Genomic DNA, 14,699 nt, shown 5'->3' on the forward strand with positions numbered 1-14,699 from the left:
ATATATGTTTACCATTTATTATACATTTTGCCTCTAACTCATAAGCTACCGGCTTTTATACCATGTAAAATTCATATTTCTTATAAGTCTACCACAGCTTGTTTGTTTTTCTTGTCTTTATTGAAGAGTTGAATATCCTCAAACAATACAGCAAGTTCAGATCATCCTAGTGATCCTTCTCAAGCCACATCAGGCAACACCCACAGAGACCCATTCAAAGGATCACGTTTTAAGGAAATCAAATGTCAATCCAAGAATGCAAATTCAGAGACATTAATATATACATCATGTAATATGTGTGCAGATTTAAAATATATTTCTGATTTGTACCTTAATTTTTTACTTTTTGTATCCTAATATTTTACCATATTAATGTAATTGGGTCTTCTAAGGGCATTATATAAAAGGCACAGCCAAGACAAGAAATTAAAGTTGAATCCAATGCTAAAGAAATAATAGCTTAATCTTTTTGAAACCCTCATATCAACTTACGCTAGTCTCAAGAAAAAGAAAGAAAGAAAGAAAGAGAGAGAAAGAAAGAGAGAGAAAGAAAGAAAGAAAGAAAGAAAGAAAGAAAGAAAGAAAGAAAGAAAGAAAGAAAGAAAAGCAAAAACTAGGTTGGTGAACAGTTATATTTAAAAGAAGATAACCTAGAAATTCTAGAAATCAGGGTCTGCTGTCAGTAAGAGATATCAGGGGTAGAAATCTGGACTTCGATGATGTTTACTGCAAATCTTGTAACATAATTTTAGAATAACCATTCATCTTTAATCTTGACTATCTAAATTTCACTGTAAGAGTTGGGCTATTAACAGATGGCCTACCTGATTATATTTCAACTTTGGCTAATTGGAACATTTATATGACATTTTAAATATTTAGCTGAACAATCATGAGTTTATTTTTAAAATGAAGTACAATTGTCCTTCTCAACCATTACTATGATTTACATAATAAGAAAAACTGTTGGTGGAAAATGTTAACATAGTATTCCTTTTTTATTCATGATTATTTTGTTTCTGTATAAAATATAGGGCTGGGAAGTGTATTAATTAGTTATGATATCTGAAACTTCATCCAAATTGTAGAGTATGCAAACTGAAATTGCAAAATTAGGAAGTGCCTACTGAGAACAAAATAGCAAGCAAGAAGCTTAGGGAAATATGGGAAGAAAATTTTAAGCAGCAAAAGAACTTCTGGAAAAATACTAAACTTCGGAAAGAATTTGGAAGATACACTGTATTTCAAACTAGCAGATTTTTATCAAGATTTGACAGAGTAGTCATACTTCAGAGTTGTGGAATGGACTAGACTATATGCCACTAAAGAAATTCTCAGGAAAAGCAGCAAGGGCAAACAAACAAACAAAGAAAAAATACTTCAGCAAATGAGTTCATGGCTATGTGCTTGGTGAACACTGGCCAAAGGAGTACCTTCCAAAGACTCATGACATCCTGAGATATGATGTGCTATGCAGTCATTCCTTCCTGAGTCCTGATCATGGTTCCATGTAAGAGGTGCCATTTGGAGAACTTAAATTTTCTAAGCTTTAGGTTTCTTATCTTGACAACATACATTTTAAAGCCAATCTCAAATTTTTGTAGAGTGCTAATTTAGATAATATGCAAAGGACTTCATTTTGGTTCTTTCTGGATACCTTTTATGGGTTAAATAAAATTTAGTATATAAAGGCACAGAAAGTGAAAGAAGAAAGTCATGTTTCTGCTGTTCTTTCTGAATGAGGTCCGTAGAATAGAAAAGTGACAGAAATTTTAGTTAGTCCCCAGAAATGTTATTTCTTATAGAATTAGATGAGGGAGGGGGTCAGCATTCCTTTGGGTAAATTCATACAATATTCAATTTATATTTTGCAATGTATATTTATATAAAGGAAAAGTGTTCACTTCAGACTTCTTCTATACTCATTTATTAAATTAATACTTATACTGTGCCGATAATGTGCCAAGTGCTGTGCTAGGTTTTAGAGATAAAAGAGGGAGGAAAAGACAGGACACAATGCCCTGTGATTTAGATTTTTCATCTAAATTGGGAATCTGCATCGAGGTGGGGCTCCAGAACTTTTATTCGTGAACAGTCAGTATTGAGTTCAAAGGGATTCTTGTAGTAAAATAAAGATGTAGACAGAAAATGAAACAAATATAGTATCCAGAAGAAACCAAGGGGCCCACTAACCATGCATTACTGAAGAGGAATTCAGCCCTGACTACCCTCTCCCATGGCATTTTCAGGGGACCCCAGGCTTCCTCTTCCTCTTCCTCTTCCTCTTCTTCCTCTTCCTCTACCCTTCCAGCTGGGTCTAGGAAATTTAGAGAGGTAAAGTGTTCCCTAGAGCTGAATGAAATGTATAATTTGTTTTTCTTTCTTTCTTTCTTTCTTTCTTTCTTTCTTTCTTTCTTTCTTTCCTTTTCTTTTCTTTTTTTTTTTTTTTTTTTGTTACTAAACATGGATTTTCTGGCATTTGTGTTCTATTCCATGTTTTCAAGGGGTTTCTGAAAATTAAAGCTGAAATTGCATGGGCAATTCAAATGAATTGCATGGGTGCCCATGGGCACCATGGGCACCCCTAGGTGGGTCAGTTGGTTAAGCATCCGACTTCAGCTCAGGTCATGATCTTGAGGTCCATGGGTATGAGCCCCATGTAGGGCTCTGTGCTGACAGCTCAGAGCCTGGAGCCTGCTTCAAATTCTGTGTCTCCCTCTCTCTCTGCACCTCCCCCACTTGCACTCTGTCTCTCTCTCTTTCTCTCTCTCTCTAAAATAAACATTAAAATTTTTTTAAAAAAAATGAAATTGCATGAAAGTACAAGCTAAACTTGAGACCCAAGATGGATTCCATGGGAAATGAAACTGCCCTCAAGGGATGCATTAAATAAGAAAAAGTGCTTTCAATTCTTTGGCTACTTAGAGTTAAAAGTATTAATTGGAAGATATGATTGATTTCAAGACTACATATTTCCAAAACCCTTCCTTGTTCCGACAGTCACTTTGTTCTCTCTCTGTCTCTGTTTCTGTCTCCCTCTCTGACTGCTGAGCTGGAATATTGGTCTCCTCTTGCCTTTGGGCTGTGACTTGTGCCACTGGCTCTCCTGGTCCTCAGGCCTTCAGACTCAGACTCACACCTCCGGCCTCCCTGGGTCTAGCTTACAGATGGCAGATTGTGGAACTTCTCAGCCTCCTTGATCATGCAAGCCAGTTCCTTACAATAAAAATCTTTATATACAGATACAGATATACATACATTTATATCCATACATAAATATCCTGTTGGTTCTCAATACATAGTACCATAATTTTCAAGCCTAAGCTAAACTTAACAAAATCTTTTTTTTCTGTGACAACGATCCATGTCTCCAGAGATAGTATGACATGACCTACACATGTCCTATGTTTCTAGGTGTTATCGCCACTGCCAAAAAATGTCCTTCTAAAGGTGGTTGGGATAATTTAAAAACTCATTTTTGTTTTTTTCCAAAACCTCATTTTTAGAGGATAATAAAAAATGCACTTTCATGATAATCAGGTATATAACACTAAAAGGAAACAAACCATTTATCATGAATGCTCTTCCAGCTAGTTTGAATTCTAAACATGTGCTAATCTGTCCACTGAAACTTTTAGCCTTCTTCAGCAGAGACAGACCTCTGGTTCTAAAATTATTTTCAAAATAAAAAGCTTTGTTGAATTTGATTTTTATTTTTAAAAATCCTTGCACAAAAAATGAAAAGAAATAATGTTCAACTGGAATGTAAGCAAATACACATAAGCCCCATACTAGGTTGAGGAAATTATCAAGGTTTGAAGTGTTCGACACTGTATAGTATGTGAATAAAGTGCTGTGAATAATATACACACATGTATATTTAATTTTTTTTTTTTTATTTTTTTAACGTTTATTTATTTTTGAGACAAAGAGAGACACAGCATGAACGGGGGAGGGGCAGAGAGAGAGGGAGACATAGAATCGGAAGCAGGCTCCAGACTCCGAGCCATCAGCCCAGAGCCCAACGCGGGGCACAAACCCACGGACCGCGAGATCATGACTTGAGCTGAAGTCCGCCGCTAAAACGACTGAGCCACCCTGGTGCCCCAATATATTTAATTTTAATTGATACAATTTAAACAGGCTTCCAAGTTTGCAAAAAGGTTAGGAAAGGTGAGATTATTAGCTAGCCTGATAAAAATATAAAAATATACATTCATAACACAATCACTAAGTATCCCTTGCACATGATGTAACCCTTGTTTGCACATTATGATTCTGCTTTGAAGATTCTCGATTGAAATTTTAAGTTTCCTTAACTTACAGTCCAATTGATACTTTTAAATTCAACATACTGGTTGGAAATCTAGGCAATAATGTGCCTCACATGATCAATGTATATGGAATTCTTTCTCCGTCATGGAGCTATAAAGCGGGCAATAATGTGGGCTCTTCTCTCCCTCTTAGTGTTCTTCTGCTTAGTTTAAGATGGTGTCTAAATGTTAACCGATGTAGGTTGAAATGCCAAAGAAAAGACCCAGAAAAAAAAAAAAAAGAAAAGGAAAGAAGAAACAAACTGTGTCAAAAAAGAACAGTTTAAGAATTCTCTGAAAACTCACCTTAGATTGTTGGATGTTCAAGGAAAGAAAGAAATATGTTAAACTAATGAGTCTCATTAAATTACATGCAGTAATTCAGTCAAAATTATACTCAATTAGTAACCAGTCCTCATGTACCAAAGCTTTGAAAACCCAGCTTTTCCCAACTCAATGTATTCAGGTAATAAATTTTACAATTCAAGGATTTATATATTCCACCAGCTGGCAATATATATCTATTTAGCTATTACTTAGGATGCTAATCTTTCTGTCTGTGCAATGGCTTAAGCAATTAAATGATACATGTTAGGAGTCTTTAAAGCATGACGTAATTAATTTTTTTTATTTCTACAACTCTATTCTTTCATTATATTTAATTTACTTTTTCTTCATTAAATCATGGAACACATGCAAATTGTAATTACAATAATTATGTTTCTATGAATAATAGTAAACCTATCAATAATATTAAACTTGTCAATATAAGTTTCTTTAGAATCTCATTAATTAAACAATTAAAAGATTTTCTACTGTAATTTACTGGGCTTAAGGAAGGCATTTTTGTGAAGAATTTTTTTTGCTATTTGGAGGAGATATGTGATATTAATAAATATGAGCTATAAAGATAATAATTCAGGCTTTTCCAAAAGAAAATCTTATTATAATTAAAAATGTTTATTGCAGGAGCACCTGGGTGTTTCAGTGGGTTAAACAACTGACTCTTGGTTTCAGCCCAGGTCATGATTTCATGGATTTGTGGGTTCAAGACCTGCATCAGGCTCTGCAACTGGCAGTGTGGAACCTGCTTGGTACTCTCCCTCTCCCTCTCTCTCTACCCCTCCCCTACTTGTGCTGTTTCTGTCTCTCTCAAAATAAATAAACTTTTAAAAATGTTTATGACATTTTAAAGAAGAAAAAAGCTTTCAATGAAGAACATTTTCTTCTTCTTGTTTTAAATGTTTATTCATTTTTAAGAGTGAAAGCATGAATGGAAGAGGGCCACAGAGGGAAACAGAGGTTTCGAATTGTACTCTGCTGGCAGCAGTGAGCCTGATGTGGGGCTCGACTCAGGAACTACTGTGAGATCATGACCTGAGCTAAAGTCAGACACTCAACTGACTGAGCCACCCAGGTGCCCCTGAAGTACATTTTCTATATGCACTTATTACAAAACAAACTATCAGACCAAAAAACATAAAAGTTATCTCTCTTCAACCTGCCCCTTCTATGCTTCCATCTCTAACAATACTGCTGAGTGATGTGGTCTCTGTTTTAATGCTTTTCTGATCTGTAAGTAGCTACCAGACAGCCCATTCTTTTCTCTGGCAGCAAGCAGTAGGATCTACTTATGATAGCAACAAGGTGAGAAAGGGTGAAATTAATTTTATATTTCCCCTGGAGCCCTTCTCTCCTTATTACCAACTACATTTTAATTGATTGACTTTTTCTGACACAATGAAGAATTAATAGCACTGATAGCCTTTCAGAAGACGACATAAAGGATCTTTACCTATTTTTGAAGTATAAGGAAATTGCTGGTTTCCTGAATATGATAAAGCCAGACCTTCCAAACCTGACACTGATGATAAGTTTTCTATTTGTCTGTAGACCTCTCGACTCTAAGCACAAGACTGGAATCGCTTGTTATATTTTCTCCTTGGTAATCTAGTAGCGTTTTTCTATCACCAATGTGTAAGCCTCAAGGGGAATAAGTTTCAATTATTTGCAGACGTCTGAGATGAGGAGCAGATTTTATTAAAATTTAAGTCTTTAACTTCTAATTAAAGAGTGATGTGCAAATTGATAATGTGACTTTCAAGACTTTATTCTCTTTAACTTTGGCCTATTTCAATGAGATCTCTTTAACTCTCCTGAACTGTTAGCATTTCCTTGAAACAGAACTTAGAGAACACAGTCTATAGACAGAATTTCTCTGTCCATGATCCAACTTAACAAGTTCTGGTTTCCTCTAAAAGGATTTCTTTCCACCATGAATGGTTATCACCAGGGATAACCATTACTATAGAGATTATCACCTATATAAATAAGCAATAATTTTGAAACATTTTTCTTTCTAATATTGCTTTCATGATTTAGATACCTTTGTCATTTATTTTTTTTCTTGATAAGAAATTAAAGATTTAGACTTAAATTCTCCATAACAATAGGAGGACCAAAAGAGACTTAGAATAGCTTTTCAGAATTAGTGTCCACAGACATTGCTGCAAGCAGAAATTAATGAAACAGACGTCAATTTTCTCTAGTTGTTCATTCTATCGTACTTGGTGTAGATAAAGCTTCCGCAGATACGTAATAATTTGGTATCAAAGGAATATGAGATAATTTTTCATTGCAAACAGGAAGAGGAAAAATCAATTGAAAGACAAAATGCAAGCAAACCTTCAATAATAGATCTTTATGAGGTTATAAACTACTTTAGTCAGTTATACTCTGAAGAAGTTCATCATTCAGCTCTGGGGACAACATGCTAACATTGAACTATGGTACCTCTAAGAATAAAACAACAGCCACATTTCCCAAATAGCTTTATGTGCTTCCTGGGGTTTCCTAGTAAGCAGAAGAGGCTATCAGGAACACATTTATGTGGAAAGTAGGCAGGAGAATAAAGAGGTAGGAATTTGAAATGAAATATCCCTACGGTGTTCATGTAGCAGAGCTCAGATATAATTCTTCCAAGACAAAAACTGTTGGAATATTTAATTTTCAGCTCGTGGGAGCAAAATATGCTAGCTGTATGATAACCATGCTGTTCATTTTTAGCTGATTTCACTTCAGTAAGAATCAGGCTGTCCCATTGGGTTACATGCTGGCATTGCATCAGATCATGTTTTTCTGTTTACCAGAATAAGCAGTTACTAATCTAGACAAGAGCCTTACATGGGAAGGAAATTTATCATACTCAGCAACACTGAACTTCACATTTAGAAAAAGCACCATTTTCACTGTGACTTATGTGAATGATGATTCCCCAGAGATAGTACATTATATAGCTTTGCAACTGCAAATGTTTCAGCAAGAATAATACGAATAATAACATGTGTATTTATATAGATAGTGCTAAGGAAAAATCAGATAAATGTGGAGAGTGTATTGTGTTATCCTTGTAACTTTTCTGTAAGTTTGAAATTGTTTTAAAATAGAATGTTTCTGATCATCGAATGATGTTATTGAAGAGATAGTATAAAGACACTATTTCTGTGTAAAGACACATATAACCACTACCAACAAAAAATAGTAGCAGACAACATCCAGAACTCCTACCATTAAATAATTAAAAAGTTTAAAAAAATAGAAGGGCACCTGGGTGGTCAGTCAGTTAAGTGTCCAACTCTTGATATCGGATCAGGTCGTGATCTCCTGGTCATGGGATCAAGCCCCGCATCAGGCTCTGCACTGAGCTAAGCCTGCTTGGGATTTCCTCTCTTCCTCTCTCTCTGTCCTTCCCCCATTCTCTCTCTCCTCACTCTCTCTCTCTCTCTCTCAAAATTAATAAATAAAAACTTGTTTTGAAAAAAGTTAAAAAAATAGAAAAATGAGGAAATGACCAAAAAAGTCAAAAAAAGTAAAAAAACTGGGGGGCCTGGGGGGCTCAGTTGGTTGCGTATCTGACTTCACTTCGGGTCATGATCTTGCAGTTCGTGGGTTTGAGCGTGTGTCTGGCTCTGTGCTGACAGCTCAGAGCCTGGAGCCTGCTTCGGATTCTGTGTGTGTCTCTCTCTCTCTGTCATTCTTCCACTGGCGTTCTCTGTCTCTCTCAAAATAAAAAAATAAATATTAAAAAAAAGAAAGTAAAAAAAATCTTCAGCAGGGGCGCCTGGGTGGCTCAGTCGGTTGAGCGTCCGGCTTCGGCTCAGGTCATGATCTCACGGTTTGTGAGTTCGAGCCCCGTGTCGGGCTATGTGCTGAGAGCTCAGAGCCTGGAACCTGTTTTGGATTCTGTGTCTCTCTCTCTCTCTCTGCTCCTCCCCTGCTCATGCTTTGTCTCTGTCTCTCAAAATAAATAAATAAACATTAAAAAAAAAAACACTTATAAAAAAAAACTCTTCAACAAAAGATGAAACATAAGTGAGAGCAAATGAATAAATATATATATATACAACCTTCATATTTGGAGAAACAGAAATTTAAAACGAAGTTCTGATTCTCTACCCACCAATTTGACAAGGTTAAAAATTGACAATAAACTAGTGTTGAGACTGTGGTGCAAGAGGATTCCCTATACGATGCTGATGGATGTGTAAGTTGGTATAAGCCTTTGGAAAAAAACTGGAAATTATCTAACAACATTCAAGATACATGAAACCTTGGTCCCCATGTATCTACTAGAATGTGTGTTTTCAAAGAACTGTACAAGAAGATAAGCATATGACTGTGGCTTCTTTGTTTGTTATAGCTAAAAATTAGCAAAAATCCAAATGAAAAAGAATTAACATGAGCTAAACAGTTCAACACGGTTCATCTTAAAAAGATACCTTTGAGGGGCACCTGGCTTGCTCAGTTAAGCATCCGGCTTCTGCTCAGGTCATGATCTAATGGCTCATGAGTTCGAGCCCTGTGTCAGGCTCTGTGCTCAGTTCAGAGCCTGGAGCTTGTTTCAGATTCTGTGTTTCCCTCTTTCTCTCTGCCCTTCCTTCGCTCATGCTCTCTCTCTCTCTCAAAAATAATTAAACATTTAAAAAAAAGATAAATTTGAATGAAAAGAATCATGTCAGAATAATATCTATGGTATGATAGCATTTATATTATGTCCAAAGCATGTCATATTGGGAAAATGTATATATGTTACATTTATTTATGTTATATATTATTCATATTTTATATAACTCATATATATACATTCTAACACTTCATTAATGCTATAAAGAAAAGCAAGGCATTATAAAACACAAAATTCAAGTTCATAGTTAACTGAAGATGAGAGCTGGTTTTATTTGGAAAGAAATACACAAGGAATTTTAACCATACTAGCAATTCTATTCTATAAATTAGATTATACTATATATTTAGGTCTTGTTATTTTTCTATTATATTATGTAGTAATATAATTTTGTTATTTTTCTAGTACATCATGTAATAAAAGATATTATAATATATAAAAATATTTTATGATTTTAAAACAAAATAAAATTAAAATTTTTCAAATGTTCTATCACATCTCTATTTTATCCTTTTGGATAATGACTCCTAATAAGCCATTGGAAAATATTTATCAGATTAGAGAGAGAAATAATTTTATAGAGTCTGAACATTTTTTTTTATCGGCTGTATTTCTCTCTTAGATTCAAAACTTTGAATAAAATATCAAACACCTTTTATGTCAAAGATGAGAACAAGATCATTTTCATATTGTGTATGTGTCCATTTAATTCCTATGTTATTAAAAATATTGAAAACTTGGAAATAATGAAAAAGATTCTGTGTGATTTTTCAATATCTTACAAGAACAGTCTCTAACAGCCCCACCTAACAACCCCATCAGATGCTCTAAGAATATGTAACTTTGTACAACTTACTATTTACTTGGAATCCAATTTTGTAAAGTTGGATTTGAATTCGTAGAAGAGTGATAAATTGCAAATAAATGTTGACAAGTAGAGATGCAGATGTTTTCTACACCATAAGAAAAAAAAAAGATTATGGTTTTGTGGCCTTTAGGCCATTAGTGAGTTCTGAACCTATGATAGATGCCTTTTCCTTTTACTGACTGTATATTTTAGTCTTGTGTACCTTCTTTTGAAGCACCCTTGTTGTCTCACTGCTTCCTTCTCTGATTTGTGAAATACATATTTGACATATGCTCAATATATGTGTCATTGTAACGTTTTTCAAAAATTATTATTTTAGCCCCATAGCAAGTACCTAAGCACTGCAACTTACAGGCAAATTGGCTAGTGATATCCCTTCATGTGTCACAATAGAGTCTATCAAAATGTGCTCTGTATGTTTTAGTGGCAGTCAAAATTTTAAGAAATTCTGAGTGAGCCAGAAAATCCATTACCACACAGGAGGTTCCAGTTCAAAAAGTATTATTTACAATCTAAATATACCCAGGACAAAGGAGAGGAAAACTGCCAAGATTGAGAAAAAGAGTTAGAACACAAGGTGGAAATCAAAGATGATACAATCTCTATTCTTTTTTGTTTTGTTCTGTTTCAGCTTGGGTTGCTGTTGTTTCCCAAAAGCATAAAGAAAGCAGTCAGTTGCCGTCTAATCTGAACCAATGTATCCTGAAGTAATATGATGAAAAACATGCACACTACACTGACAATATAATATTTTTGAAACTACTACTCCAGAGTTTTTGGAATGCAAATATTGTTCTTATGGTACTGTATAGACTTTGTGAATCAGTTTCTGCACATCTTCCCCCCCCCCCAATGACATTGTGCTTAAATCTTCAAGAGCAGTAGTAAATAAATACTGCATGTTTTTTGTCTTAAAATATCCTAGGAGAACTAGCTAAAGTAGCTCAGCTTTCTCTTACTGTTTCAAGATTTGAAGGAATATTAAACTACAAAAAAGCAGATGACAGGTAATACCTTGTTATCCAATTATTAGCAACCTATTCAATCAAATTCATTCATTGATTGATTCAACCTTTAAAACAAATATATTGGAGTGCCTGCGTGGCTTAGTTTGTTAAGCGTCCAACTTTGGCTCAGGTGGTGATCACTCCATGGGTTCAGGTCCCCCCCTTGGGCTCTGTGCTGACACTTCAGAGCCTGCAGTGGATTCTGCTTTGGAATCTGCTTTGGATTCTGTGTCTCTCTCCCTGCCCCTTTCCCACTCACACACTGTCTCTCTCAAAAATAAATAAGTATTAATAAACTTTAAAGCAAATAGAGTACCTCTAATCTTTGAGTAGAAAGATTACAAAACAGCCTTGCCTAGAAAGGACTTAGGTCTGTTGGGGAAAACTGAAAACCAATCACAGTATTTAACACTTAGAAAGACCTGGGGAATGAGCTGTTTTGTAAAATAAGAATGCAAACATAATAGTAAAACGAGAGAATTAAAACATTGCACCACAAATCACCTTTCTTTATAAGCAATTAGGATTAAAAATTGTCATCACATAACAAAAAAAAAAAGCTATTTTTTAGTTTTATTGATAATAATATGCAATATGGCTGTAGAGACTGAGTTAAACTAAGTGTAGTCATCACCTACCGGTGGTAATAGGAATTAATGTAACTTTTCTGGAGATAAATTTTGAAATATGTGTCAAGATTCTTAAATTTGTCATCATGTTTCATTATTAAATCTAATTTAAAATATTCTTTTTTTAAACTTTATTTAATGTTTATTTATTTTTGAGAGAAAGGTGGGGCGGGGGGAGCAGAGAGAGAGGGAGACACAGACTCCAAATCAAGTTCCAGGCTCTGAGTTGTCAGCACAGAGCCCGACACGGGGCTGGAACCCATGAACTGTGTGATCATGGTCTGAGCCGAAGTCTTGACGTTCAGCCGACTGAGCCATCCAGATGCCCGTAAAATATTTTTTAAGTAAATACTCAAATTCATGTGCATATGTATGCATAAATATATTCATTCATCATAGTACTGTCTGTAATCACTTATATGTTCAGCCTTATGGGAGCTGCTAGGGGAATGATAAAACATTCATTCTATGAAATATTATGAGATATTGAAATGCTTTCACTGTTTTTAATGTCACATGACATGTTTATGTCAAAATATTAAGCTAAAACTTTATACTCAATTTGAATTACAGATCTGTTTCTAAGAACATCGAAGTCCACCAAGTAGTAGTATCAAGTGTGAGCCAGAGTATTTGTTTTTATTTTCTTAAAACCTTTCTGTATTAGCCATATATTTTCCACTTGGAGAAAATACTAATTTTATAATCGGAGAAATATTTTAAACATAAAATAGTCTAAATATTTTTCTAAATATATTCTAAATTGAATATCTAAATATTCTTTTAAAAAAGCAAAACTGAAGAGACATTCATGCTTTTTCAAAATCTGTTGAATGCACGCATGAAGAGTTGCAGGAACAAATGCATCTATGGATGAATGACTTAATGAATATATTCAAATTAGTTACAAAACATGTCTAACAAAGAAACAAATGTTTCAAAGTAGAGCTAAAGTTTTTCTTTATACTATGTAGGAAAAAAAAAAGGCGAAAAGACTTAAAAAGAACACACCTGGTAATAGAGGATGGTTTTATTCAATCTCAGTAAATAAACCGGTTCAAGGACTTCGGTGTTCAAAAGCAAACGAATGTTTCAACTTTAGAGATTCCTTCTTATCTAATGACTAAAAAAGAATACCAGCAAGGATTATGCAAACAGTGAAGTTAAGGTACAGCTGACATTCAACCACTCTGCACAGATAAGGCCGAAACACTTGTTAAAATATTTAAGTGCTTTCATTCTGGTTGCTTGGAGGCCCCATGTTCCCCTGCCCCCTTTCAATACTGTTTCTCCTCCAGGACTTTCCATATATGACCCTGAATAACTCAAGGATTATTGCCCAGCAGAGCAGGGAACCTATGAAACGTTGCCCTAGTCATAGCCAACATCCATCCTGATTAGTGTCATGTATTAGTGTCATATATTAATTAATTTAATTTTACCTTGATTTCAGATTAAACCTTGAAATTTTTCTACTTTTTAAAACTCTCTAAGACTTTTCCTAATTCACACTAACCTCTAACTTGTCAAATGTAGTTTTGTTAGTTTTGTTTTGTTTTCACACTATTACCAGGATACTAATCTTTTAATAGAAAAATAATATCCATTAAATTATTGGACATCGTCCAATTCAATATCCATTTCTATCTTCCAATGAATATCGTCCAATTTCTATCTTCCAATTAATATCATCCAATTAATATCTTCTCTACTGAATAACTCTTTTGAGTTTATTTTAGTACCTTTTTTCTAAGAATTTTCCAAATGTGGAAATTTCTTCTTTAAAAAGCAGTATCCATTATTTCCATTACATAATACCTTTCTTTTTCAAAGTAATTCTTTATTCAGTTCAAATGCATTTCAGTTCACCTTGCCTCCAGCCTGACTATGGATGGCTGTATTTTTAACTCTCCTTAATAGATGCTTCTTGGAAGAACACAATATGTTTCAATTCTGACCCATTCTGTCTTCCTAACTTGCTCTATATCTAGTCATAATTGGGCACCCTTCCTGTAGAAAAGTAATTTTTTCTCTAATCCAACTTGTAATTTTTTTTGTTAACATTGTTCAGGAAATTGTTTTGATATTGAAGCTTATAGCACATATCAGCCAATCTAAAGAAAAGCTGAGAATATTTTAATCAGTTTCCCAAATAATTTCAACCTATTAGTCAGGGTTCTCCAGAGAAACATCTAGAAGCAAAGAGGGGTGGTGAGGGTAGGTCCTGAAGAAACCCAGCATTGTCTTGCATGGCGACTGCCTCAAGGGAGACCATTACAATTTCTTCAAACAATGCAGGGTTAATACCTTCAGAAAGGTCGTAGAGATGCCTCTTCCTTTTCTTTTCTTTTTTTTTTCCAAATTTTCATTTAAATTCTAGCTAACATCCAGTGCAATACAGGTTTCAAGAGTAGAATTTAGTGATTCATCACATACATAGAACAGTCAGAGCTCATCAAAACAACTGCCTTCCGTTTTCTTTATTTTTTTAACATTTATTTATTTTTGAGAGACAGAGATAGAGCATGAATGGAGGGGCAGAGAGAGAGGGAGACACAGAATCTGAAACAGGCTCCAGGCTCTGAGCTGTCAGCACAGAGCCCACGTGGGTCTTGAACTCATGAACTGTGAGATCATGACCTGAGCCTAAGTTGGACACTTAATCAACTGAGCTACCCAGGCACCCCAACAAGTGCCCTCCTTAATACCCATCACCCATTTAGCCCATTCCCCCACCCACCTGCCTCCATCAACCTTCAGTTTGTTCTCTATGGTTTGCTCCCCTCTCTCTTTTTTTCCCTTCCCCTATGTTCATCTGTCTCTGAATTTCCACACATAACTGAAATCATCTGGTATTTGTCTTTCTCTAACTGATTTAGTTTGCTTTGCATACATTCTAGCTCCATCCACATTGTTGCA

The sequence above is a fragment of the Acinonyx jubatus genome, chromosome B1 (assembly GCF_027475565.1).
Source record: "Acinonyx jubatus isolate Ajub_Pintada_27869175 chromosome B1, VMU_Ajub_asm_v1.0, whole genome shotgun sequence".
NCBI classification, from domain to species: domain Eukaryota; kingdom Metazoa; phylum Chordata; class Mammalia; order Carnivora; family Felidae; genus Acinonyx; species Acinonyx jubatus.